We start from the raw sequence: 27,722 nt of genomic DNA, 5'->3' as shown, positions 1-27,722 counted from the left end.
ATAAACAAGACAACAAGGAAATAAATGAGCAAGCAACTTATGCTAGGCTATCACGGCTATTACACATATTACATCCACTGGGCATCAAAGTTCGCCACTAGTGCAAATATAGGGAACAAAGCAGCATATAAACGCCGCAGCAAAACAAGTCCAGAACTGAAACCACTTCAGAAGAGTTCAAGAAAAAATATCCTGGGTACCCATAATGCTGGCAAGATGCTTAGCAAGCTTATTAACTTTCTCTTGTTTGGCGCTTAAATCCTCCAGCGCTTGCTATTGCACAAGAAAGTACGCATCTGAATTCTGCAGGGACTTCCTCAGTCCTTTGGCTTCTTGCCGCAGCACAGCTGACTGATGCCTTTCAGCTTGTAGCTGAGACTGAAGAAGCCGAACTAATGTAGGAAGCGAGTTCGAAGAGCTTGTGCCAGCGGTACTGGCCAGTAACTCGAACACTACATCAACGCAGGACTGTGGGGTTTTCTCACTGTCTACAAGATCGTTTTTATCACCTTTATTGGAGACCAACAGGGTTGTCTCACTATCTTGAACCTTATCTGTATTACTTTCTCTACCATTGCATAGTGGGGTGCTCTTCTCCAATATTCTGTTTGCATACTACAAAAGAAACAAGCAGACACATCACAGGTTTAGCTTGTAGTATACGAAACTCATTTTGGTAAACCGGTTTAGTAGTAAGGTGGACAGGATAACAGCATGAAACAAACATATATCTATGTACTATGGTCACTGTATTGTCCATGTCATTCTAGTTTATGTTCCCTAATTAAGATAGAGACACAGTTCAACTCATATATTTTTAAGACACAGCAGCATAGATAGAATATAAGTGTGAGAAACTATACAGCAACGGCAGCACTTGTAATGTGCATCACATGAGAACATAACTGTTTATACAACTTAAACTGAAATCAACATAGAGCAAGAAGTTAGAACAGCAATCCAGTTAAAGAAATAGGTTTGAAACATACCTGTTGCGCCATTGGAGTTTCAATTGGATCCTTCAAATTCGAAAGTAGTTGGTATGAGTAAATACAGTGACACAAAGGAGTATGGACCATAGCTACAGAATCTAACCAGAGAACAATTGCTCTTCTGCTTTAAACGTGGAGTTTGGGTTAGCTGTGGTGGTCTTCGTGCTTTGGGCACTGCAGTAGCTTTACAAACTGCTCGTGTGGGGGTACTCTGTGGTGGACATGGTGCTTTGTCAACTATAAGTGGGTTACTATCCGCTGGGGTTGTGGTTAGATGGGTTGTAGCTGGTTCTCTGCCCAACGGTGTAAGTGTGCAATCTGGAAGAGTCTCGATTATGTGTGGTGGGGCTAGTTTGTGGGCCAGTACAACCATGGTTCTATCTGCATCGACGGGTAGCACTGTCTTTTGTGAAGAACGGGTTTTTGCTCACTTAGATACTGCCATCACCCCCTCCAATTCAAACGGCTGATAAACAAGAAAAGAAATTGAACGTACAGACATTGTATGATAGACAGATGTGGTAATTCACATATATGTTGTCTAACCAAACAGGACAGCATGACACAATTTCACATATATGATGCCTAACTAAACAGGATAGCATGACATAGTTTTAGATATATGATGGATAACTTAACAGGATATAATGGCATAATTCAACATATGATGAGTACCTAAACAGGATGACATGACAGAACTATATGATGTCTTTCTAAAATAGGTTGGGATGAAATAATTCACATACATGTTGTCTAAGTATACAGGATGGCATGATATAATTGACATAATTGATTCATATACTAAGCAGCTGGCACTCGCATGTATGATCTCTAAACTAAGCAGATAGAATTCAATATTGTTCATATGATGTCTAAACTAAGCAATGCAAGACACCATATGCATCATATGATAAATATAAACATTGCAACTTAGAGCATACACCTCAGGTGGGATATAGGACTGGTCATTTGTCTCTGAATCCTCCTCTGAGGAGCTCCCTGTAACCATCGAGATATATGCTTCAACAGGTACCATTGCCTGCTCTGAAGACCTTGTTTTCACTCCAGATTTTTCCATAACCGGCTCAAATGGTTCATACACATGAAGAGTAGTTCAATATACACAAATTGTCGACAAATGGAATATGTAATGAAAAAAAATATGGCATGAGATAATTCACATATATGATGCCTGGCTCCATGGCGGTGCATAATTCACATATATGATAACTGGCTGAAAAACATGGCATTGCATAATTCACATATCTGATATAGAAAGAAAACAGGAGGCATTCACACAAAGCATGTCTAATCTAAGCAGATGGCATGGCAATGCAAGACACTGTATGCATGATATGAGCAATATAACCGAGCCAAGTTAGAGCATGCACCTCGGGGGGGATACGACTGGTCATCTCTCTCTGAATCCTCCTCTGAGGAGCTATCTATAACCAGCAAGAAATCTGTATCGACAGGTAGCACTGACTGCTCAGAAGACCTTGTTTTCACTCCAGATTTTCCCATGACTGACTCAAATGGCTGATGCATAGGAAGAGTAGATGAATGTATAAACATTGTTGACAAATGGAATACATTATGGAAAAAAATATGGCACGATACAATTCACATATACGATGACTGGCTAAACAGGATGGCATTGCATGATTCACGTATATGATGCCTGGCTAAAGAAGATGGCATTGCATAATTCCCATATACTCCCTCCGTTCCTAAATATTTGTCTTTTTAGAGATTTCAAATGGACTACCACATACGGATGTATATAGACATATTTTAGAGTGTAGATTCACTCATTTTGTTCCGTATGTAGTCACTTGTTGAAATCCCTAAAAAGACAAATATTTAGGAATGGTGGGAGTATAATATAGAAACCAAACAGGTGGCATTCACACAAAGCAAATATAAACTAAGTTGATGACATATAAGATGTATAATGTAAGCAATGCAAGGCGCCATATGCATGATAGGACCAACATCAGCATGCCAGGTTAGAGAAAACACCTCAGGTGGTAAACAGGCGTGGTCGGCTCCTTCTGAACAGTTATCTTCCTCTGGAATACAATCTGGAAATGCAGGAGGGGGGCACTTCGCCCACCATGGAGCGGCGTCTGCATGACATTATATTTGCACGGAACGGTCTTCTCTTTTTCTCTACATGTTCAGTATGATTGTGTACAATATCTGACATGCATAATAATAAAAATAGTTAGATTTTGTAAGGCCTAAGGGGTGCATGCAAAAATCAAGACTGATTGTAGCAAACGAGTGGATGGATCCAAAACTAATGATAGCAGGTAGATTATAGCTTCAGTTTAAAAAGATAGACAATGGATCATCTATTGTTTGTTGCCCACCCAACATGGACCACATAGAAGACCCCAGATGAACCAGATAGTAGACAGATACTATTCATTGCTGGCTCAATGTGAGACCCATGGGCAATTCAAAACTCAAGATTGAACGATAAAGTAGCAGGTAATAATAACCGTTGTATAACGTAAGCAAACACGAAAGACTGTGACCTCTCTTCCGGAACTATGTAGTCCTCAGGTTCATCTTCTCAGTCGATGATGGTAATGCAGTTGGCTTGGCTTCCGGCAACGGGGAAGATGACCTGAGGTGGCGAAAGAAAGTCTGCAGGGGGGATCTCTGCTGCAGTGAACGCTTCTGTCGATGGTGCACCTCAGGTGGGGTGGATGACGGCACGACAGGAGCAGGACATAACACACAGAGTTTTCTTTGACGCCTATCTAAAAATGAAGTAAATCTGTAAGGGCTCCTTAGAATTGAAGGATTCTATAAACGCAGGGACAAGAAAAACACAGGAATAGGATAGGAATGCACGTGCAAAATAGAGCATTTGGAAACATAGGATTTCAGTCAACCTGGGTGTTTGGCTCACATGAATTGGAAGAACAGAGGAATGGAGAAACAAAGTGATGCAACGAGTGTACAACCTCTTTGGCATAGCCTTGTGGACCTCTGCATCATTGGGTTGGACGTGGAGGATGGTGATGATGCCGGTGTGACTGTCGAAGGCGGGGAAGAAGATCCGAGGCCTCTGGAAACGGCGCCAAGGGTACTGCTCCGCTGTGATGGACGGTTCCGTCGTTGCAGCAGCTCCGCTAAGGTGTACAGCGACGAGGCTAAAGCATGACAAGACAGACAATGTTAATCTAAAGTGGGACCCTAATATCATCTGCAATAGATGATGTAAAATACATCACTAAAAAGTGCTAGATGTAAAACGCATCAGCCGCGCCACGGCCGCTCCGACAGATGCTGTAAGTACTGTTCACTCTGAACTTAACTGAAGAAAATGAACTTCACAGTCGAAACTGAATTTTATTGTCGAAACTGATTGAACTAGTAACAGAGCATTGCAATAGATGTTTAGGGCGTTCGAGCACTAGTAGCAGAGAAGTAGTGATCTAAATCAGCAGACGCTCGAGCAGGGAACGCACTAGCAGAGATCCAGTCGTGCAGTAGCACCGCGAGCGAGTGCTAAAGCAGCCGGAGGTCATGCAGCAGCAGCAGCAGCGCAAGCGAGAGCAAGAGCAGAGCAGCAGCACGAATGAAAGCAGGAGCAGTGCAGTAGCGCGACCGATAGCAAGAATAGAGACGCAGCACGAGCGAGAGCCGGAGCAGCTGCAGCTAGTGCCATTGTGGAAGTCGCCGCCGAGGAAGCAACGACATGGGGGAGAGACGTCATGGATGATGTGGCCGGCGACGGCGCCATCGATGGAGACCCGCCATGTCTGCTCGGTATCGAGCACCAGCAGCCCCGTGAGATCGAATAAAAGATAGAATGCAGCGGTGAGTGCAGAATCTCCTTGGTGGCACCGAGTTGGCCTCGGCTTCATTGGAGGAATTTGTGAGGGTGTTGCGGTTCCGGTGGGGCAGGTCAAGACGGTGCTGTGGGGATTGAGGTGGCGCGATAGACGAGGCGAACATCGGGGCAGCTCCTTCGAGGTAGAGGACGGGGCGACTGATCCGGCGGGACGACGAGATCGACAACGGATCCTCATCCGGTGCGGTGGATGAGGAACGGCGAGCTGTTGCGGTGGATGACGTAGTCGGGGAAGAGTCTCCGGCTGGGCGGCGGTCGGGAGGCCGACGGAGGAGCGTGGGGTTTCACGGGTTTTGGCGGCCTCGGTGTACGAATGGGGGGCGAAGGGGGAGGGGGGAGCCAAGCTTTGGGACGCACTTGTCCGAAATGTAGGGTAAGTTACCAGCGTACCCCCACCAGTTTTGACACCGCGACGTGGAGCTTCATTTCTGACTGAGGGGTAGAAGGGGGATTTCATGTGTCTGGGCTGCGGGAGCGATTTCGGATGAGGAGGGAGTTCTCGTGCGCATCCAAATTTTGGGATAACAAGGCGCGGCGCGGGTTGAAGAAGCGGAAGTTTCAAAGCAGGTGAGACAAAAGATACTCGAGCTTGAAAATTTAGGGATAACAAGGTGCGTATTCCTTGTTCGGCAGAACAAACTTAACATGTAAAAAAACAATTCGTACAAGACACAAGAGAGTCATGTCCCCTTTTACTATACTGCTATAGATGCCATTGAAAAAACTACAAGAAAAATGTAAAAAAAATCAGGAGAACAAGATTACCCTGCACAGTACCAAATCGATTCGCACTTCCCTCAACAACAACAAAAAACAAATCAATTCCCACCAAAGAAAGAGTAATGTCCCTTTTTATATGATTATAGATGCCATGATCTCGAATTTCAATTTTTGAATCCATGTTATGTTGAGTTCGAATATATCGTTAGGTGACCTTGCGGTTTATAATTGATGTAGTCGTACATTTTGATCTTCCATCATATATGAACATTTTACTCCACCATGTGAACATATATATTGTCGTCTACCATATGGACTAAATTTGAATCAATTTTCCTTATTTGAATACGATTATTTTCAAGTTATACAATAATTTAAATATTATCTTGATAACAAAAAACATGCATATAGCAGTAATCATATTTCACTATGAACTACATGTACCATACGCTCTCCAATTCAAATATTTGTATCCATTTTATGTTGAATTCAAATCATAGTACATTATTGGTCTAGGTAGCGAGATGTTCGAGATAATCTAAACCCTGTTTTCATATGTATAATTTTTGGCTGAATTGGGACAAGTTTTGGTATAAGCTTCTTGCAAAAACCGGAGATTCTCTCAACAAGCCTCGTGGTTCCGAGAGGGAACGTGTCACCTTTGTGTGTGAAACGAGATACGCTGCCTCCCCCCTGATTTTCTTTACAGACGCAATAGAACTATATGAGCGCCCTGTTAAATTTTGGAATTATTTCGGGTTCGTTTGGCCATTTTATACATTAATTGAGTTTCTGGACTTTTAAAGTGCATAATCTAGATATGAACTGCATGCACATGCTCCGGTGCACCAAAGTTGGTTGGAAAATCACATGTGTGTCCTTGGTTGAATTTCTAGGTCCCATGGAAGAAATGAGAATGAAATTCAAACATCTGGGCATCGTGACTCGGCCGAGAACATCGAGAAACTTAGATTTTAAATTCATGTAAATCCAAAACTTGTTTGGAAATCAAGAAACTTGGCATGGTGTCATGTCATGGCACTAACATGTTGTGGTAAAAAATTGGGCCGATTTGGAAGCTCGTGGTTCTAAGAGGGAACGTGCCACCTTTGAGTGTGAAATGATATACGCTGACCCCCCCCCACCCTTGAGTTTCTTAACAAAGGCAACATAGAACTACATGAGTGCCCTGTTAAATTTTGGAATTATTCCGGGTTCGTTTGTCGGTTTTTTATACATTAATTGAGTTTCTGGTCATTTAATGTGCTTAAGTCAAATTTGAACTACAAGCACATGCTCTCGTGCACCAAAGTTGGTTGAAAAATCACATTTGTGTCCTCGGGTGAATTTCTAGGTCCCATGCAAGAAATGAGAATAAAATTCAAACATCTGGGCATCGTGACTCGGCCGAGAACATTGAGAAACTTGGTTTTTAAATTCTTGTAAATCCAAAACACGTCTGAAAATCATGAAACTTGGCATGGGTGTCATGTCATGGTACTACCATGCTGTGGTAAAAGAATTGGCCGAATAGGAACAGATTTTGGTATAAGCTTCTTGCAAACCGAAGCTTCTCTTAAGAAGGCTCGTGGTTCTGAGAGGGAACGTTCCACCTTTGAGTGCGAAATGATATACGTTGTCCCCCTTGAGTTTATTTACAAAGGCAACATAGAACTACATGAGTGCCCTGTTAAATTTTGGAAATCATTCCGGCTTCGTTTGGCCTTTTTTACACATTAATTGAGTTTTTGGTCATTTAATGTGCATAATTCAAATTTAAACTACAAGCACATGCTCCCGTGCACCAAAGTTGGTTGAAAAATCACATTTGTGTCCTCGGGTGAATTTCTAGGTCCCATGCAAAAAATGAGAATAAAATTCAAACATTTGGGCATCGTGGCTCGGTCGAGAACATTGAGAAACTTGGTTTTAAAATCATGGTACTTGGCATGGTGTCATGTCATGGTAGTACCATGCCGTGGTAAAACAAATTGGCCGAATAGGAACAAATTTGGGTATAAGCTTCTTGCAAATCGAAGCTTCTCTCAAGAAGGCTCGTAGTTCTGAGAGGGAACGTGCCACCTTTGTGTGCATAATTCAAATTTGAAATACAAGAACATGTTCCAGTGCACCAAAGTTGGTTGAAAATCACATGTGTGTCCTCGGGTAAATTTCTAGGTTCCATGCAAGAAATGGGAATGAAATTCAAAATTCTGGGCGTCGTGGCTGGGCTGGAAACATTGAGAAACTTAGTTTTTTAATTCCTGTAAATCCAAAACACGCATGAAAATAATGAAACTTGGCTTGGTGCCATGTCCGGTTTGCGAAGGCGCACACATTAACAATCAACAAAGTCATTTTGGAACAAGTGATGTCCGGTTACAATCGGAAACACAAGTATTATTGAAACCGGGGCGTTCTATTTACTACCATTTACGTGCCGCCACGCGTCCCCATTTTTATTAGCTAGGAGGCGCCATGCAGGGTAGCTATTTGAGTATGAGAGGCGTGCGATCAGACCCCTGTGCGTGCTTATCGGGAGGAGAGCCCTTTGACCTCCATCTGCCGTCTACCTCTCTCCCAAGGTCACATTAATGGCGCCCGAGCCTTTGTTTAATGGCGTGGCTATGTCTCACTCGATTGAGATTTAAGAGAGAAAAAAGAAAATTTGAAAGCACGGATCTTGATGTAAGATCCGACGGACCTATATAGCATCTACTACGACTTATAGCAAGACTGATGAATATATAAGGACGATTAATTGTCTTACATAATTAGAAAGATAATTTAAAAAGCCACATGCAGCTACGCCCGAAATACACAAGGGCAAAAGAAGAAGGAAGACAAGGATCTGGCTCGTTGATCTCTACTTTCTTGATGCGTTGCTGCAGGCCGCGGGAACTAGTCTCCGCGGTGAGCGGCAATGAGCTCTTTCGTGTCCTCAAGACGCTGCTTGAGAACGTCCACGGATTCCTCCACCAACCTTTGGCGCTCAATGCAGAGCATGTCATTCTCGTCCATAAGTTTCTTGATGATGACGTCGGTCCTCTTCAACAAGGCACTGGTTTTCTCCTGCTGGTCTGCACTTTGGACGATCTTCGCCCTCAGCAGGTCGCGCTCGGCCCGGAGCCTCTCATTGCCCTCCCTTAGTTGTCGGATGACGCCGGTAGCCTGTTCAAACGAGGCTTTCATGTCGTCCTACAACCTCGCCCAGCCAGAGATCTGATCCATCTGGCTATGGACGATCGCATGCATGCGCGTATAACAGTCGTCGCCTACCCGCGAGAAATTTTCCTAGGCTGCCGCGGCGCGGCAGGACATCTCTGCTACATTCGCAGCATGGTGGGACATCTCTGCTGCTTCCACAGCGCGGTGGGACCTACGTGCTGCTTCAGCGGCGCGGTGGGACCTCTGTGCTGCTACTTCCACGCGGCGGGACATGTCGGCTGCTTTCGCAGCGAGGCGGGACATCTCTCGTGCTTCCGCATCCATACTCGCCTCTCCCTAGTGGAAATCTCTCGACCCAGAACTCACGTTGGCCATGGCAGACGCAAGGGAAGGATGCTGAATGACTTGTTTGTTTTTGTGGATGAGGAGTTGAGGAGGAATGTGCAGTCATCTTGGCATACTAGTATTTATAACCGAGTACTAATACGCTCCTAAGTGGGAAACTGTTTAGGTTGTGATCGGTGTGAACAGGTTTGCAATTCAATATAGCATGGAGTAATTTGGAATGTGATGAGACGCAAGATCAAAATTTATTGACGGTTATAGTTTCGAAGTGCGGCACTATTCCCGGATGGCGTTACGTGGGCACGTGTTCTTAGCCGTGGTGTACTTTTTCTACTGTGTACGTGCAATAACTGGCACCGTCGTATACATATCTTACGGTTAATGGGGCGTTCGACAGGAATAGCCGCATGGCGAGCTATAGTCTAGTCTTTTTTAGACGCGTTAAACCTATCTCTCGGGACTTCTCGCACGCACCATCGTGCCACCCACAAAAACTTGTACTCTAAGTTTAGTACATTATACAGGAAGAGAAGAGGTGCACGCACGCACTTGTCCTCTCACACACGCGTCTGTTTTTTCTCGAAAAGGAGGATGATGACCCCCGGCTTCTGCATCTGGGAGTCACACACGCATCTGTAGCTACGAATTGTAGTGTTCTCAACCATCCGACTGGCTCTATCATGGATGTACCTATATACTAAAACATGTCTAGATATATCTATATTTTGACAAATGGAAGGCATGTATTGTGGAACGGAGGGAGTGCTTGTCATCAAAATGGATAAAAAGGAGCGTATCTAAAACTAAAATACGTCTACATACATCTCCTTTTATCTAGTACGTACTTCTTACCCAAAGGAACTTTATATCCAACAGACACAAAATATTCATTCGACCGTTGGAAATTACTGATCTGATGTCGAAGTAATTGCTGCATCGCCTCCAAAACCCACCATTTCTTAAGCTAAAGTCGACCGAGGTAATCCCTATATTAGCATATTACTAAGATAAACAGAAGGCACTGTAGAATTATTTAGGACGTGAGCTTGTCAATCTCAATATGGAGGGACACCAGCTTAGCCCCGGCCAGCAGCTTGGGCAGAACTGTGAAGAAGGTCAGCTCCTGCACGTCGACGTCGCCGGGATCCTTGCTGCTTGTCACCTCCATTTCCACCTTGACGGTGTCGGTCCTGCCTTTGGGCTCCCCCAGCGGGCCGTTCGCCCACAGCTTGGCCACGTAGTGCGGCAGTGGGGACGCCCCAGCTCTGATGCAGACCACTGACATGGTGATAGGCGCGCCGATGTCAAGCACGCTGTCGACCAAGAAAAACGCGCGGCCGTCCTCCTCCACGAACAGCAAGAGTCGTGGCTCCGATAGTGGCACTTGTAGCTGGAGCACCTTGTCATACTGGATCCTGTGCACGGGCATGGGATGGACGTTGTTGATGTGGTGGTAGAGCGCCGGCATCGGGCCTTCGTAGCCGCAGACGGGCACAGGGCATTTGCAGGGCGCGAACGAACACACGCTCTGGTGATCGGCGAGCTTGTAGTAAGTGATGTAGAGCCCGCAACCTTCGTGCGGGCACACCACCCTCAGCGATGAAACGACGGCTTCCACCGCCGTGCTCCGCACGTCGAAGCCACTGTCACGCTCGCACTTCTGGCACTGCCGCCGGTTCCTGAGGCGCTCGACGCGGCAGTCCGTGCAGGCCAGGTGCCCTCCCTTGCACTGCAGAAATCAATCGAACGGCACATCAATCAAGAAACTTGCACCTTGCTCAATCAGCCGAACGGACAAGGTGTATTCGAACCTCATACACTAGAGGCGTCAAGGGGCGGAGGCACAAGAGGCAGTGGAGCACGGTGAGGTCCATGGAGACCTTAGTGAGCTCCCTCGTCGGTTCCTGATCCATCTGCATGATCTCACCCTCCTCGTGCACAACCATCTCTTGCTTGGGCCGGGGCATTACAAAGCTTTACCGTCACATATTTTATACTCTGCGCATAACTCTCCTCCCGCATACCAAGGAAGGCAGTAGTTTGAGTTTTCTGGACAAATTTGCCCCTGTGCATGAGTAAGCTGCATAAATATCCACAGTAAATGCGCATGCAATGGTTGGCTGGTCCTCCTTCCTTTTCGCTTGAGTTGGCTTCCCCAGGCGGTCAAGCCGCATCCGGCGATGCATGCGTTTGCCTGTAGCCATTTTCTGCTTTGGAAACTGGCATGATTAATGGGGGCAGAACTAATCGAGCGGGGGCACAGATGGAAACCAACGCGGACGCGCGGACTAATCTGAGAAAAACAAGAAAAAGTTATACGCAAAGTAAAAGGAATCGGAGGGAGTACTACTTCAAGGTGCATTAAATCAACACATGCAAGTATCAAAAGGAGAGTCACAGCATGCATGCACGCGTTGTAATTAATGCACCGGTAACCGCAAATTATTGAAATATATCGAGTGCAATGCTTTGATGTGTCGCGTCAACTCGTACATCAACGAGAAGTTTGATTATCCTCTCCCTCGCGAACTTAACTGCACCTGCCTTTGGCTGTATGACAGGTTGGCCACCCACCTCTCGGGCCCACATGTCATACACGCAAAGGCAGGAGCGTCCCTCCCTCGCCCATGAGCATGGTGGCTGGCAAGACTAGGAGAAGCTTTCGCTACACGCTCTCCCTCCCGCACGCGGTGGACATGCAGTAGTTCAATCGGTGTCAGATGGCTAGAAGCGTACTGTAGTACTCCTCCAGTGCAGTAGTACTCCATCATTGTTCGACTTCCCGAAGAGGCGAAGAGCCAAGCGCAGCCTGAACGCTCATGTGGCAGTTTCATGTGTAGAGTAGTCTAGGATAGCGTGTACCGTGCCTGTAAGCTTAAAATCGTTCGGGTCGGCTCATGCTATGTGGCCGTCTCGAAGTTTTTAAAAAAAAATTGTCTTCTGGCCCTACCTGTCACCCTGGTGATTGTAGTTTGCACGCTCATCTAGTCAAGACAGGAATATATATTTTAATTTGTTTTTTTTAAAATGGGGGGACTCCCCGGCCTCTGCATCAGAATGATGCATACGGCCACATATATTTTAATTTGTGGTGGGTAAATGTTAGAGGTTGTAGAAAATATATTGTACAATGTGGGTCTTTCAGCCAAGTTTACAGGCAAGCATGTGGGGCCAGTGCTATGATGTGTCGCGTCAACTCGTACAACGAGGAGAAGCTTGATTTTACTACACGCCTTCTCCCTGGCCCATGCGCGTGGTTGCTCGCAAACGAGGACAGGCTTCTACAACAAGCTATTCGTCCCGCTCGCGGTGGACGGGCATGCAGCAGTGGATTCGACACTGTAGAAACAGTAGTAGTAACATCATTGTTCGTCTTCTCGAAGAGGCGAAGAGCCAAGCGCAAACCAAACATTGCATCAGACAAAATTGCTATGTGAGCCCACTATTGTACTAGTACGTACAACTACTTGCTAGTATATAGCCCTGTAAACCAGAAAGGAGTATTTGCCCTTCTAGAGATTTCAACAAGTGACTAGACTACACCGAGACGGAGTACATATGGAGCAAAATGAGTGAATCTGCACCGTAAATAAATACGTACTAGTTCTATCGTTTTCCTCTCGGAGGTGCACAATATTGAGTATACTGACTAGTCTCTTTTTGACACGCATTTACGTTTTTTTACACAGTACAGACGCAAGCGCTCATATACATGCGCATACACTCACCCCTATGAACGCACACACGCACGGCACTATCATCTTGAAATTTATGAAGTCACCATAGGCACCTCGTCGTCGACGGGTCCATAGGTGCTTGAATGCCAAGGAGGGAGAGGGTAGCAGTTCCCGAGACGTTGAACGGTCAATGATGCATCCTCAATTACATGCAGAGGGAATTAATTGGAGAAGCGGAATAGAGCCAGCACGATGTGAATGCAACAGAGTTTGGACTCTCATATAATAAAGGCGCCCCACCACTCCAATCCTCTACTCCCAAGTCTGTGCGCAACACTGCTCACTCCAATCCAAGACCAAGTGACCAGAAGCCACAAGCACCTATGGAGGCGATGGACGCGAGCGGCAGTCGGTTGTGCCAAATCATCCAAGGCGCCGGCCTGTGGCCCCGCACCATGCAGCGTTTCCAGACGATGATGGCGACCGCAGGCATTGTAGCCCTTGCCGACGCCGGCTTCTCCTCTCGCATGGACGACATGATGGTCAACTCCATCCGCAAGTTCACCGCCGTCAAGAAGCGCGCGGACGACCTTGCCGTACTGCTCCAGCCCGCACGCCCAGGCTCCTCATTGCCTGCCACCCTCATCGGCCTCCATTGTGACAAACTCTTTCAAGGCCTGGTGGCCCTGCAGGTGCCGGAGGTCGCGACAAAGAATGTGCACCTCAAGGCCGCGCTCTTCGTGCAGCGCCTCACCATGCAAGAAACCGTCAACCTACACATCCATGTCTACGAGGAAATCGTCTACATAGGCCACTACAAGGCAAGCGAGGACAGAAAGACGTTGGCCTTCTTTCAGCGGCTGGAATCTTTGGATGCCATTGTTCAGAAGCACGTCGACCTGGCCACGAAAGCCGCTACTACTTAGGCGTTGTTCGGTTGGCCGGCGCCCTGAGTCGAGGAGGTGGACGTCGTCGATGGATGCATCTCTTCTTCTTGCCTCCTGTAACCAGCACTGCATCGCCTCATGGCCTTAATGTCTTATTAGTATAGTACTCCCTCCGTTCCCAAATATAAGTCTTTCTAAAGATTCCAGCAAGTGACTACTACATATGGAGCAAAATGAGTGAATCTACACTCTAAACTATGTCTACATACATCTGTATGTTGTATTCCATTTGAAATAGTATCTAAAAAGGCTTATACTCCCTCCGTCCGAAAATACTTGTCGTAAAAATGACTAAAAATGGATGTATCTAACACTAAAATACGTCTAGATACGTCCACTCCTTTGACAAGTATTTCCGGACGGAGGGAGTATTTATAACGGAGGGAGTATATGGCATTTTTATTCCAGTCATAACGTTTTCACTGTGAAGTGGGCCGTAGTTGAGCAAACCCACCCCGCCCACCGGGCGTCGGCCGAGTTTGAATTAGAGGAGAGAAACGAGGGAGGAGAGCTAGCTGTAGCACGGACGCTGTTGTCAGATGGGACTCGTGTTTATAGAATAGGAGTACTGAGCACTCGTGCCTCTTTTTTTAGGGAACAATTAGTCGTATGTCTAGTACCACTAGTTGGGTGCGTGCGACCTATAGCTGTCATCACTTTAGGTCTCCTTTTCGAACCGCGGTTACGCTTCACAGTACATATTTTTTCACGCATTTATCCTCCTATATGTACTCCATTCGCCGACATGTGGGACATAGAGCATCTGGGTCGTAGTGCATGCACAACTCGGATCATATGCCGGGGTACTTTACATTTCAGACATCACGAATTACAAGCAAACCCCTCGCAGAAGAATAAATAAATGAATGAATTACTACATGAAACCGGATTATTTTTGTGGAAACCGGAGCATGTTCATTAAATTTTGGACATACACGTTTATAAAAAATGACCGGACCTAAACCAGTCTAAGGGCCTCTTTGATTTTTCCCGCAAAAAAGGGGCCTCTTTGATTCGCAGGATACTGAAAACACAGGAATGGGGAAAGTATGATGGCGATGAACTGAGATGAGGAGAACTCTAACTCAGTTAGAGGTTAGAGTTAGATTCTAACCCTGAACTAACTCTAAACCAAAGAGGTGTATGGATGGCAGGGTTAGATTGACAATAAATGCTCTATCTCAATCATTTGACTACTTTGGACCATATTTCCTGCTGGATTTGTGGCCGGCTCTTCTGTGGCCTCCTCCCGCTCACAATTGACATAAACGAACCATCTATACAAATCAAGCATGCAAACACATGATAATTTTTACTTTGTCCATACAAATGAGATATCCCACTTAAACATACAAGTCGTCAATCAAGCTTCACAAAATAAAAAAACACTTCATGAAACAAAGAATGAGCTAACTCATCACGGAAGTCATTCACGATAGGGAGGCAGCCCGGAGCCCCTCACGCACCGAGGGAGGAGCTCGCCATCGTCGCTATGGAGGAAGGCTCTGTAGAGCCCAAGCCCCGGGAACCCCTCCGACGTTGGCCCTTGCGAGTTGAGGTCGACACCGGCATGGGTAGCAGGGCCGCTTGCCGTCGACTGGGAACTTAATCATTGGGCCTTTAGAAATAATGCAAGCCTGTAACTAAAATACCTAGAAAGGTGAACTGAATCTTTGGGACTCTAGAAATAATGCAAGCCTGAAACTAAAATACCTAGAAAGGTGAATTGAATCTTTGGGTCTCTAGAAATAATGCAAGCCTGAAAGTGAAATACCTAGAAAGGTGAACTGAATCTTTGGGCCTCTAGAAATAATGCAAGCCTGAAACTGAAATACCTAGAAAGGTGAACTGAATCTTTGGGCCTCTAGAAATAATGCATGCCTAAAACTGAAATACCTAGAAAGGTGAACTGAATCTTTGGGCCTCTAGAAATAATGCAAGCCTGAAATTGAAATACCTAGAAAGGTGACCTGAATCTTTGGACCTCTAGAAAGATTTATTACCTCCTCAAGCAGCATCAAACAATTCCATGCGTGCATGACAAATCTATACCAAGTTTGATCAAGATCTACTTTTCCAAATCAGAATTAGCGCTAGAGCAAGCAAGATCAATGATATGGCTGTGAGACAGAGAAGGAACGCACAAACTCACCTCTCTCGCGACCTCCCTGGTAGATGTGCCGCCGTGCGCATAACAGAGGGAGAAAAACGACTAGTGAAGGGTGAGCGGGGTGACCTTCGAAGGCCGGAGGGAGAGGGCGGCCGGAGTAGGGCGGCGGAGGCCGGAAGGAGAGGGCGGCCGGAGGAGAGAGAGGGAGCGTGGCGCTTGGGCAGGCGGCCCTATGGGGAACAGAGAGGAGTCATGCGAGACGGGGGAGCGATGTGGTGCGGGCAGGGGAGATTTTTTTAGTTCTCTTTTAGTGGGCCTGAGGATAACTAACCCAATTAGAACCTCTCCACTGGGCTAGTTTTTTTAGCTGGGTTAGAGCAAACTAGCTCAAACTAACCCCTCTTGTTTCGATAATTTGAGGCTATTTCAACCCAAACTAGCTCTAACTCAGGGATCCAAACAAAGAGGAGTGTTACTATACATGCTACAATGTGGACCGTAGCACATTGTTTTTTATGGCCATATCACCACATTATTTTCTACTATTGGTTCATAGGGCTACCGTGGTTCGCACTGCTGGTTCACTGGGATGTCGTGGTTCGCACTCCTCCGACCTGAGTAGTACATAGTATACTACTAGTATATACCACATCATTCTTAGCTCCTTCTTACTACTCAAACATGTGGGAGAGCCAGCATCCGGGTCGACGTGTCATGCACCAGATTAGAGCGCGGAACGGAAGGGGGTATCACCCCGGTCGGAGCGCCAGTAATTCATGACTATAGTGAGTGGTCATATCACAAGTCTTTCCAGTAGTAATGCATCGTCAAATCGCACAGCCCCACTCGCTCACCCTCCTCGCCTCTCTGTCAAACCGCCTACCCAAAAACTGCCGCGCGTACTGCCCGGGAAAAGCCCCGCCCTCAACTTTTAACTACGCGAAAATAGTTCGAGCTTGTTCGTTCTATATAAATACAGTACTTACTGTATGTTTATTCACCCGTGGGTTGTTCAATGAATGGAGGGGCGGGGAGCACAAGTGAACAATACTATAGTACTACTAGTAGTATGTAGGAGTCGTACAGTAGTCACCTTAAATAGAGAGTTTCTTTTCTTTAATGCCACGTACACAAATTGAAACGCTTGTTGTGGAGAGAAAAAAGATAATCACTCCACTATATATGGACGCAGGGGCCTGAGCGCTTGCTTTACTAGGGTTGCTCTCTTCATTCTCTCATCCTCTCCAGATATAAACAAGACAGCAGTAGCGACATTTTCTCTCTGCTCACCGCTGATCACAGATCCGGCCGGATCCCTTCGGCCAGTGTGTGTAGAGGACTAAAAGGTGCATCGTTCACGCGGTCATCGCCGCCAAGGGAGGAAACCCACAGCTGTCGGAGGGGCCCGATCCTCTGCCCGTGTCGTTCTCTCTGACACAGCGCCAGCTCAGGAGGTCCTCCGACCCTTCCTCCTCCCTGCCGTATTGTCCGCAGATCCGACCTGCCGCCGCCGACATCCCGGGACCCTCAGGTATAAGTTCTTCGAAAGCGGCCTTGCTCTACTGCCCCAGCTCCCCACGTGTCTGCATGTGCATCTTTTTCTACTCCCATCAGCTCTTCCAAAGCCAACTAAATTTTTAGTATTATTAGAGGTAAAGCTACTTCATGCATTTGAATCTAGGGCTTTGTTCAAACAATGAAGAAAGGGGGGAAAGTTGTAGCATGAATCTAGGACTTGATTCAAAGAGGAAATAATATGGTGAAAGTAGTAGAGACCGGATACCCAACCGGTCTCTTGGTTGAAAAGGAAATAATGGGAAAACGCAGTACAAACTGGATAAGGAACAGATCTATTATTGGTTGAAAAAAGGATAGAAAGTGCCGGCTGGTGGACAAGTCAACAGAGTATGTCTAGGATTAGATTTGCTGCCATCACATAGTAAAAGGTCTCCGAGATTAGATTTTCTGCCCTCACATAGTAAAAGGTCTCAGGATTAGATTTGCTGCCCTCACATAGTAAAAGGTCTCCAGCATTAGATTTGCTGCCCTCACATAGTAAAAGGTCTCGGGATTAGATTTGCTGCCCTCAAATAGTAAAAGGTCTCCAGGATTAGATTCGCTGCCCTCACATAGTAAAAGGTCTCCAGGATTAGATTTGCTGCCCTCACATAATAAAAGGTCTCCAGGATTAGGTTTGCTGCCCTCACATAGTACAAGGTCTCCAGGATTAGGTTTGCTGCCCTCACATAGCATGAACAAACTCGGCATCACCACTTTATGCCTCCTTGTAGGTACATTGTGCTGATGCATCCACTGTCGCATGTCCTTATACCTACTTTTTGTTGTTGTTAATGTAAGGGCGCATGTAAAATGAAGCAATCACACTGTTACCTTAGGGACATGTCTAACCAGTGTTATTGTTAATCTAATGCCTCCAGTGAGAAGATGCAATTAAATTGTGTTACAAATGGCACTCCTGTTGTTTTCCCCAGTATGATAAGTAAGTTTCTCCTTTACGCTGCAGAGTCTCCTGGTGTCCCCACGGTCCCATGCCCTTAAACCAACTCTTTAGCTGATGTTGATTTACTGTGTCTGGTAAACAAGCAATGCCACCATTAAAGTAATCCCATATTTGAGGAATCTCATTGTTGATCATAATGCTTCTGGTAACATGAAGCATTGCTGACGTTTTAAAATTTCTACTATCCTTGCGTGATTGCCATGAACATAATTAAGATGCTTCTTTTCATTTTGTATATGTTTCGTATATTCTTATTGACCAGCAACTGTTTACTTTCTATCTTTTTATGCAGATAGGAATATCCATTTCACCTTGTTGCTATTGTGACCTTTTGGTGAACTACACAAAACACTTTTTTTGGAATGAGTGTCTTGTGCAGTTCAACTAAAATGTCACATGGGCAACATCTCACAATTTTTGTGGAACTGCACAAAATGGTGATTGGAGTTTCCAAAATCTCCGTCAAGTTCTGCCGGTAATCTCGTGCAACATTTTATTAGCCTTTGCAAGATGGAGTCGTCACTGTCACCACAATGGCACTTTATTTTAGTGGAACTGCACAAAAGGATAAGAAAATTATAGTTGCACCTTACATGAGCCGGACAGCCAACCTTAATGTTCCTCAATTTTAGTGCAACTACTAAAGAAGAACCTGCCAGCTCACAAGAGAAAGTACTTCTTGCTAGCTGAATGATGCAATCTTTGCTTCATTTCAGGTGAACTGCAGAAAAAGGCGCATGAGTTGAATCATGGAACTCCAGGCAGACCTCATCCAAGTAGAGCTGGAGGTTGAGTTCAAGGAGGCCGCTATTAAAGCGAAATCATGCTCTCATGTCTCCTTGTTTGTGATGTGCAAACATGTTGTGCAAACAGGAATACTCAACTATAGATGTTGTGACGGTCAAGAGCATTCGCCAAGTTCTTCGATTGTATGACATGGCTAGCCAAGATGGATTTAATCCCGATATTCACTTTATCAAAAGGCTCTAATGGGTTGGTTCTGAATCTTGCAAGCTGGGAATCAGTGAGATGTGTAGGCCTCTTTGTTGTACTTATTATTTGAATCTTATTTGTTGGTTCTGAGTCTTGCAAGCTGGGAATCAATGAGATGTGTAGGCATCTTTGTTGTACTTATTATTTGGATCTTATTTGTTGGTTCTGAATCTTGCAAGCTGGGAATCAATGAGATGTGTAGGCATCTTTGTTGTACTTATTATTTGGATCTTATTTGTTGGTTCTGAATCTTGCAAGCTGGGAAACACGGCATGATGATGCAGAGGACAACAACCATAACAAATAGTTCAAACTTGGTAGTATTATCTTTGTGAAAGTGCGACAAATGTGTTGATCGTGTGCGTCCTAAGAATAATAATTCCAATTGTTGTGCATGTTGATCCTGTGGCACTGATAGAACGAGCGAATGCATTGCTTGTTTTAAGTATAAATTTCTATTAAAGCTAATTAAATTTAAGTAAAGTGACCACTAACTCCTGTTATTACAGTACCAATACAGACCCGCTCGTGAACCGACGTGTGGCTGAAGTAGGTTTCTTAATGGAGGCGTTTCGATGCGCCGAGGGTGCATCTTCTGCCGGGCGTGCAGCGGACGAGGGAGGGGTAGTAACTGTTGTCGCCTGTACACACTCAACTTACTGTTGAATCCAGTTCCCCAAGAGCTAAAAAACGAACTGCTACCGCCGCCTACACACTCGTTCACTTGAAGAGACTCCAATGGCGATCCGAGGGGTGAGCCTGCTGGATATGGACTTCAGCAAGGAGTTCCCCTTTGAGTTCGACGTTCAGTCCTATGGCTGCACCAAGTTGAATGTGATGTACACCAACGATACGGACTCGGTGAAGCTCTGCCTCGCCTCAGTCCTATGGCTGCACCAGCTTCTGGAGCATTTGCCCGTTTCATCGGCAGTGCCGACTGCACCTTCGCTACGATGGAGAGAAGGAAGAACGCGACGATTCAGCCATCTGGTGCAACAAGCTTGTCGACATCCAGAAGCAATACAAGATCATCAGCAATGGGCAGGAGAAGGACTCCGTGGTTGACCTTGCTGCGACCATCATCGACCCCTGATATGCCAACATGAAAGAAGACGACCTGAACACGTGGGAGGTACCTCTAAATCTAGCCTACATAACCTACGCGGCCAAGGACGCATACGCATGCTACAACATGTACAGGCAGATCTTGGACATGAGGGCGTGTCTGCTTCCCGTAACCGACGAGTACACGGACAGCCGCAGCGTCATGATCAAGCATGCCAGAAAGGTCTAGATGTTGTACTTTATCTGTTTATAAGCACCTTTATAATGTGAGTGTTTCATGCATTAGGCTATGTGTCGTAATTATCTGTTTTGTCCGAAATATTTCTTTTAAGAACCCATTAACCTGATTGCTTTTTTAGTGGCTATTTGCTTATGTATGTAAACTAGTTCACTTGTCTGTAAAAAAAACTAGTTCACTCCGCTGCCGTGCTTTGAATCTCCTTCCTCCCAACATATTCCCCTCCTCAGGTGGACCCAGCAGGTCTCTGAATTTTCTCCCACTTTCTTTTTCGATGTAAACTGAGTTTTCTCCCAGTACTTTCCCCTAGAACCAACTCAATTGTCCCACATCTAGCCTAAAAAATAATAATACCCCACGTACTATTAACTCATCAAATTAAAATGATATTTTATTTTGTAAGTTGAAAGTTCTTACAAAATAATAATAATAATTGTTTATATATAACTTGGCAAGTTAACTCCTAGTGATTGCGTACATAAGCTTGCAAAGATTTTACTGACGTGCAATCATGTGTTTATGTTTTTATAACATTTCTCTATCTAGCCCAACATGATATTTTCACCCAGCCCAGCAAGTCCATGAATTTTGAGAAAAATGCAAATGGGATTTAAATGGGCTGCATAGATGCTACATCATTGTTTCACCCAGCCCACCAAATGGACTAAAAGAACAAATGGACTGGCTGACATGTGGGCCAGTAGGTTGAAGCCTAAGGAGTCAATTACACCACAGGTGCTTAAACTTGGCAAGAAAAGTCAGTTTGATGCTCAAACTTGCGGCATACATTGAACCGGTGACACAACTTGGCTTGGGCGTGCATCTACGGTGCTAATCACGTTTGCATACGCTCAACAAGCTGATGAGGCGAGCCAACGTGACGTAGGACCCACTGTCAGTGACTGGAAAGGCCGGGATGGGCGCCTGACCTGGGTTTTGCAAAAACCACCCTGAAATTTTTTCATCACAAAAGAGCCCCTTGTTTTTTTTCCTTAAAAAAACAATGAGGCCCACCCGTCAGGAAACAGTACAAAAATGAAACTAACAGGAAAGAGTACGGGGTTCGAACACGCGAGCTCATCCTAACAAGCCGAAGTTGCTAGCCTCTGGAACATCTATTTTCTTTTTTTTTGAGAAAATGGGATAGCTACATCTAGTGACCCGTATTTGTCTAAAAAAAACTAATTACCCAAATGCGCTTTAAATGGCCTGCAGTGACTGCGGCCCATTTTTATCATGATAGTGTTTTTAATTCATAAAAATACGACTGTAATTCATACAGTATTTACTATTTAAATTATATAATTGTTTTAAAAATAATGCTTGAATATCTTTTAAAATTACATGAACAGTAGTTTACATAATAATATTTCTCGTAAAGTGAGTACATGAATATTTATCTGAATGCATGAATACAGCCCAAAAATACATGAAACTTTTTCGGCTTACATTAATAATAAATGAATATTTTAATAATTTACAAAAATTATTATAATTTTTAAATATTATTTTAACTATAAAAACATTTTGAAATAATACTTGAATATTTAATAGACTAATATTGACTTTCTTTTACATAATAACATTTTTTAGAATTACGTGGAGGTAATTTTAAATATTAATATTTTTAGAATTACATGAACATTATTTTGAATAATGATATATTTCAAATTACATGATCATTATGTTAAATAAGAATACATTTTTAAAATTACATGACAATTGTTTTAAATATTTTTTTATAACTACAAGAATATTATTCTAAACAAGTTAATTTATTTGTATGTATAATCTTTTTAATTTACATATGTTTTACAAATGATATCAAAAAGAACTAACATGTGAAAATGGCCCGCGGTGACTGCAGCCCAGTTAAGCCCTATATGTGTGCTTGTCTATAGGTCATTAGGGGTAGAAATCCCACTTGTACAGCAAGTGGTGCATGGTGTGCTGGCTAGCGTGTCTGGACTAGCGGTAATTGTCACCGTGACAAGATTTAGGGGCTTTTTGTGAGAAAAATAAAAATATGAGGGTGTTTTTCATAAAAAAAATCAGGTCACACGCCCGTCCCCGCCTCCTGGTCACTGACATTTGGTCCCACGCCATGTTGGCGCGCCTCGGCAGCATGGTGTGCGTATACAAAACGTGATTAGCACCGTAGATGCATGGCCAAACCAAGTTCTGCCACCAGTTCAATGTATGCCACAAGTTTTAGCACCAAACTGATTTTTTTTGCCAAGTTCAGGCACCTGTGTTGTAATTGACTCCCTAAGAAGGCGTTGGATTTACATCCAACGGCCGCCATTCTTCTTCAATCTCTCGTCTTCTTCCCCCAGCGCTGCCGGAACCGCCTGCTCCAGCCTTCGGCGTCCAGCGGCGTTGTTTTGCGCTCCTCAGCGAAACGCTACCCCGCCGACGGCCAGGCCCATCCCTCCACTCCGCACCTCCTGTTATTCTCTGCCAAGTGTAGGCCCACCCCGCACCCGAACCAGTCAAGTTTCCCACTCCTCTCCGTCTGCGACTCCACTGCCGCGTCTTCCCCATCTCCAGGTCATTCCAGTCTGGGGCCTCACCATCGTCCACCGCATCGGTGCGCTCGACGCGGCGTGGTCAACATACGAGAGTCACTGAAAGAGCATTGTACATGGAGAGCCTGACGGCTGGGACCCACGAGGTCCATGGTCGCACGCAAGGAAAGTTCCTCCTTATTACGCACTATACGTGCACTGTACGTGGGAAGTGCTTCTGTATTTCGCGAAAAAAAACGTTCCCCCCGCTGTCAGGTCGGACCCACCAGCTATATCTTCACACGCAAGGAAGTGCCTCCTTATTACGCACCAAAAAATGAATACCCCCTGCTAGCTGGGACCCACCATAGTGGCTGGCTGACTTGTGGGCCTACTAAGTTGATGAGGACGGAGGGCTTTGCCAACTTAGTCAACATGAACGATTCTAGCTCCAGTGACTGTATGATGTCCATCCAACGGCCATAGTACTTCTTCAACCTCTGGTCTTCTTGCTCCAGCCACCCAAAGCAACGCCGGTCGTGCCGCGTGCTCCTGCCTCTCGTGGTCGGCTGTGATGCCGCGGAGGCCTCACCGCCCCCTACTACTCCCACCGCTGGCCCAGGGTATCCCTCTACTCCCCACACCCCCTGTTATTCTGCGGCGACGGCAGCCTCACGCCGCAGCCGAACTAGTGAACCCTCGTACTCCTCTCCGCGTGGGCATCCACTGCCGCGTCTTCCCTAGCTCCGTGTTGTCCCCTTCCTAGGCCTCGCCGTCATCCACCGCCTTGGTGCTCTCGGCGCGGCGTGGTCAATACGGTCAACGACCGACTTCCATCGGAAGAGTACTGATGGGGAGAGGCGGACAACTGGGTCCATGGCCACAGCCCAGTTTTTTTGTGATTTCCCAAGTAAGTCTCTTTGTCAGGCCTGTTGGGCTGTAAATCTTTCAAGACGAGGAGAGCTTCATTCGGCTGGCCGAGAAAATGGCCTATCAGTAATGAGAAATGGGTTGTATATTTTTAAAACAAATCAAACCGGCAATTAGTTTCAAATATCTTTTTTTTCATTTTGAGATTTTAAATTACATTAATTTTTATGCGTGGAGAATTTGTTAGATTTTATATTGATATACATTTATTTTTAAAATCAGTTTGAATGTGAGTCGAAATTTTAGGATTAAAAACAGTTCGGACCGCACCGAAATATGCAAAATTTCGTATAATTTTTTAACCGTGGCCACAATATGGGCTGTAATGCTAACAAAAAGAATATGGGCTCCAAAAAAAACCTTAAGAATTAGCAAATGGGCTGTAAATTATTAGAAATAATGGCAGATGGGTTGTACGCTGTTTTCCACAGATTTGAGGCTTTCCTAAAAAAAGGTTGACGCACAAGCAGTGACTATTGGATGTCCATCGAACGGCTGTCGTGCTTCTTCAATCTCTGCTCTTCCTGCTCCAGCCGCTCAAACAAGCGCCAGTGGGACTACCTGCTCCCTCCTCCCTGCGGCCGGCTGTGCTGCCGTGCAGACCTCACCGCCCCATCGTACTCCCATCGCTGGCCTAGCCATCCCTCTACTCACCCACACCTGCTGTTATTCTCCGGTGACGGCAGACGAACCAGTAAACCCTCGTACAGTCGTACTCCCCTCCGCGTGGGAAACAACTGTCGAGTCTTCCCTACCTCCGTGTCATTCCCTTCCTAGGCCTCACCGTCGTCCATCGCGCTGGTGCTCTCGACGCGGCCTGGTCAACATGGTCAACGACCGACATGCATCTGAAGTGGACTGTACGTGGAGAGGCCGACAGCTAGGTCCACGACCGCACGCAAGGAAATGCCTCCTTATTACGCGCAAAATAATGATTCCTCCACCTGACATCAGGGACCCATCGAAAGGGCCTCTGTATTTCACGAAAAAAACGTTACCGCCGCTGACAGCTCGGACCCACTAGCTATATCTTCGCACGCAAGGAAGTGCCTCCTTATTACGCACAAAAAAATGAATACTCCCCTGTTAGCTGGGACCCAGTATAGTGGCAGGCTGACTTGTGGGCGCACTAAGTTGACGAGGATGGAGGGCTTTGTCAACTTAGTCAATATGCATGATTCTAGCTCCAGTGACCGTATGATGTCCATCCAACGGCCGTAGTGCTTCTTCAACCTCTGGTCTTCTTGCTCCAGCCGCCCAAAGCAGCGCCGGTCGTGCCGCGTGCTCCTGCCTCTCGTGGTCGGCTGTGATGCCGCGGAGGCCTCACCGCCCCCTACTACTCCCACCGCTAGCCCAGGGTATCCCTCTACTCCCCGCACCCCCTGTTATTCTGCGGCGACGGCAGCCTCACGCCGCAGCCGAACCAGTGAACCCTCGTACTCCTCTCCGCGTGGGCATCCACTGCCGCGTCTTCCCCAGCTCCGTGTTGTCCCCTTCCTAGGCCTCGCCGTCATCCACCGCCTTGGTGCTCTCGGCGCGGCATGGTCAATGCGGTCAACGACCGACTTCCATCGGAAGAGTACTGACGTGGAGAGGCGGACAACTGGGTCCATGGCCACAGCCCAGTTTTTTTGTGATTTCCCAAGTAAGTCTCTTTGTCAGGCCTGTTGGGCTGTAAATCTTTCAAGACGAGGAGAGCTTCATTCGGCTGGCCGAGAAAATGGCCTATCAGTAATGAGAAATGGGTTGTATATATGTTTAAAACAAATCAAACCGGCAATTAGTTTCAAATATCTTTTTTTGATTTTGAGATTTTAAATTACATTAATTTTTATGCGTGGAGAATTTGTTAGATTTTATATTGATATACATTTATTTTTAAAATCAGTTTGAATGTGAGTCGAAATTTCGGGATTAAAAACAGTTCGGACCGCACCGAAATATGCAAAATTTCATATATTTTTTAACCGTGGCCACAATATGGGCTGTAATGCTAACAAAAAGAATATGGGCTCCAAAAAAAACCTTAAGAATTAGCAAATGGGCTGTAAATTATTAGAAATAATGGCAGATGGGTTGTACGCTGTTTTCCACAGATTTGAGGCTCTCCTAAAAAAAAGGTTGACGCACAAGCAGTGACTGTTGGATGTCCATCGAACGGCTGTCGTGCTTCTTCAATCTCTGCTCTTCCTGCTCCAGCCGCTCAAACAAGCGCCAGCGGGACTGCCTGCTCCCTCCTCCACGCGGCCGGCTGTGCTACCGTGCAGGCCTCACCGCCCCATCGTACTCCCATCGCTGGCCTAGCCATCCCTCTACTCACCCACACCTGCTGTTATTCTCCGGTGACGGCAGACGAACCAGTAAACCCTCGTACAGTCGTACTCCCCTCCACGTGGGAAACAACTGTCGAGTCTTCCCTGCCTCCGTGTCGTTCCCTTCCTAGGCCTCACCGTCGTCCACCGCGCTGGTGCTCTCCACGCGGCCTGGTCAACGTGGTCAACGACCGACATGCATCTGAAGTGGACTATACGTGGAGAGGCCGACAGCTGGGTCCACGGCCGCACGCAAGGAAATGCCTCCTTATTACGCGCAAAATAATGATTCCTCCACCTGACATCAGGGACCCATCGAAAGGGCCTCTGTATTTCACGAAAAAAACGTTACCGCCGCTGACAGCTCGGACCCACCAGCTATATCTTTGCACGCAAGGAAGTGCCTCCTTATTTCGCACAAAAAAATGAATACTCCCCTGTTAGCTGGGACCCAGTATAGTGGCAGGCTTACTTGTAGGCGTTCTAAGTTGACGGGGATGGAGGGCTTTGTCAACTTAGTCAATATGCACGATTCTAGCTCCAGTGACCGTACGATGTCCATCCAACGGCCGTAGTGCTTCTTCAACCTCTGGTCTTCTTGCTCCAGCCGCCCAAACTAGCGCCGGTCGTGCCTCATGCTCCTGCCTCCCATGGCCGGCTGCAATGCGGCGGTGGCCTCACCACCGCCTACTACTCCCACCACTGGCCAGGCCATCCCTCTACTCACCCACACCCCCTGTTATTCTGCGGCGACGGCAGCCTCACACCGCAGCGAACCAGTGAACCCTCATACTCCTCTACACATGGGCATCCACTGCCGCGTCTTCCCCGGCTCCGCATCGTCCCCTTCCTAGGCCTCGTCGTCATCCACCCCTGGTGCTCTCGGTGTGGTCAACATGGTCAAGGAACGGCTTCCATTGGACATGGACTGTATGTGGAGAGGCTGACAGCTGGGTCAACGGCCGCAGCAAGGAAGTGCCTCCTTATTACGTGCAAACTAATTATTCCTCCACCTGACAGTGGGGACCCACCGTACGGGCCACCGTATTACGCGAAAAAAATGGTTCCCCCTGATTGCTGGGACCCACCAGCTACATCTTCGCATGCAAGGAAGTGCCTGACAGTCGGGACCCACCTGGTCGAAGCGTATGTAGCATTGTCATTCTGGTCGCGAACGTGTACGTACATATATACTGGTCGATGTAGAGGCGCGCATGTGTCATAGTAGAGGCGCGCACGTAGTATGTACACGTACGTACAGCGGCCAGTGCGCAAGAAAGAAAATACGGCCATGTATGTGTACATACGGGCGGGGTCTCGAACGCC

Source organism: Triticum dicoccoides, chromosome 5B, assembly GCF_002162155.2.
Source record: "Triticum dicoccoides isolate Atlit2015 ecotype Zavitan chromosome 5B, WEW_v2.0, whole genome shotgun sequence".
Classification (NCBI taxonomy): Eukaryota; Viridiplantae; Streptophyta; class Magnoliopsida; order Poales; family Poaceae; genus Triticum; species Triticum dicoccoides.
The sequence above is the reverse complement of the archived record's forward strand: the minus strand, read 5'-3'. Positions refer to the sequence as shown.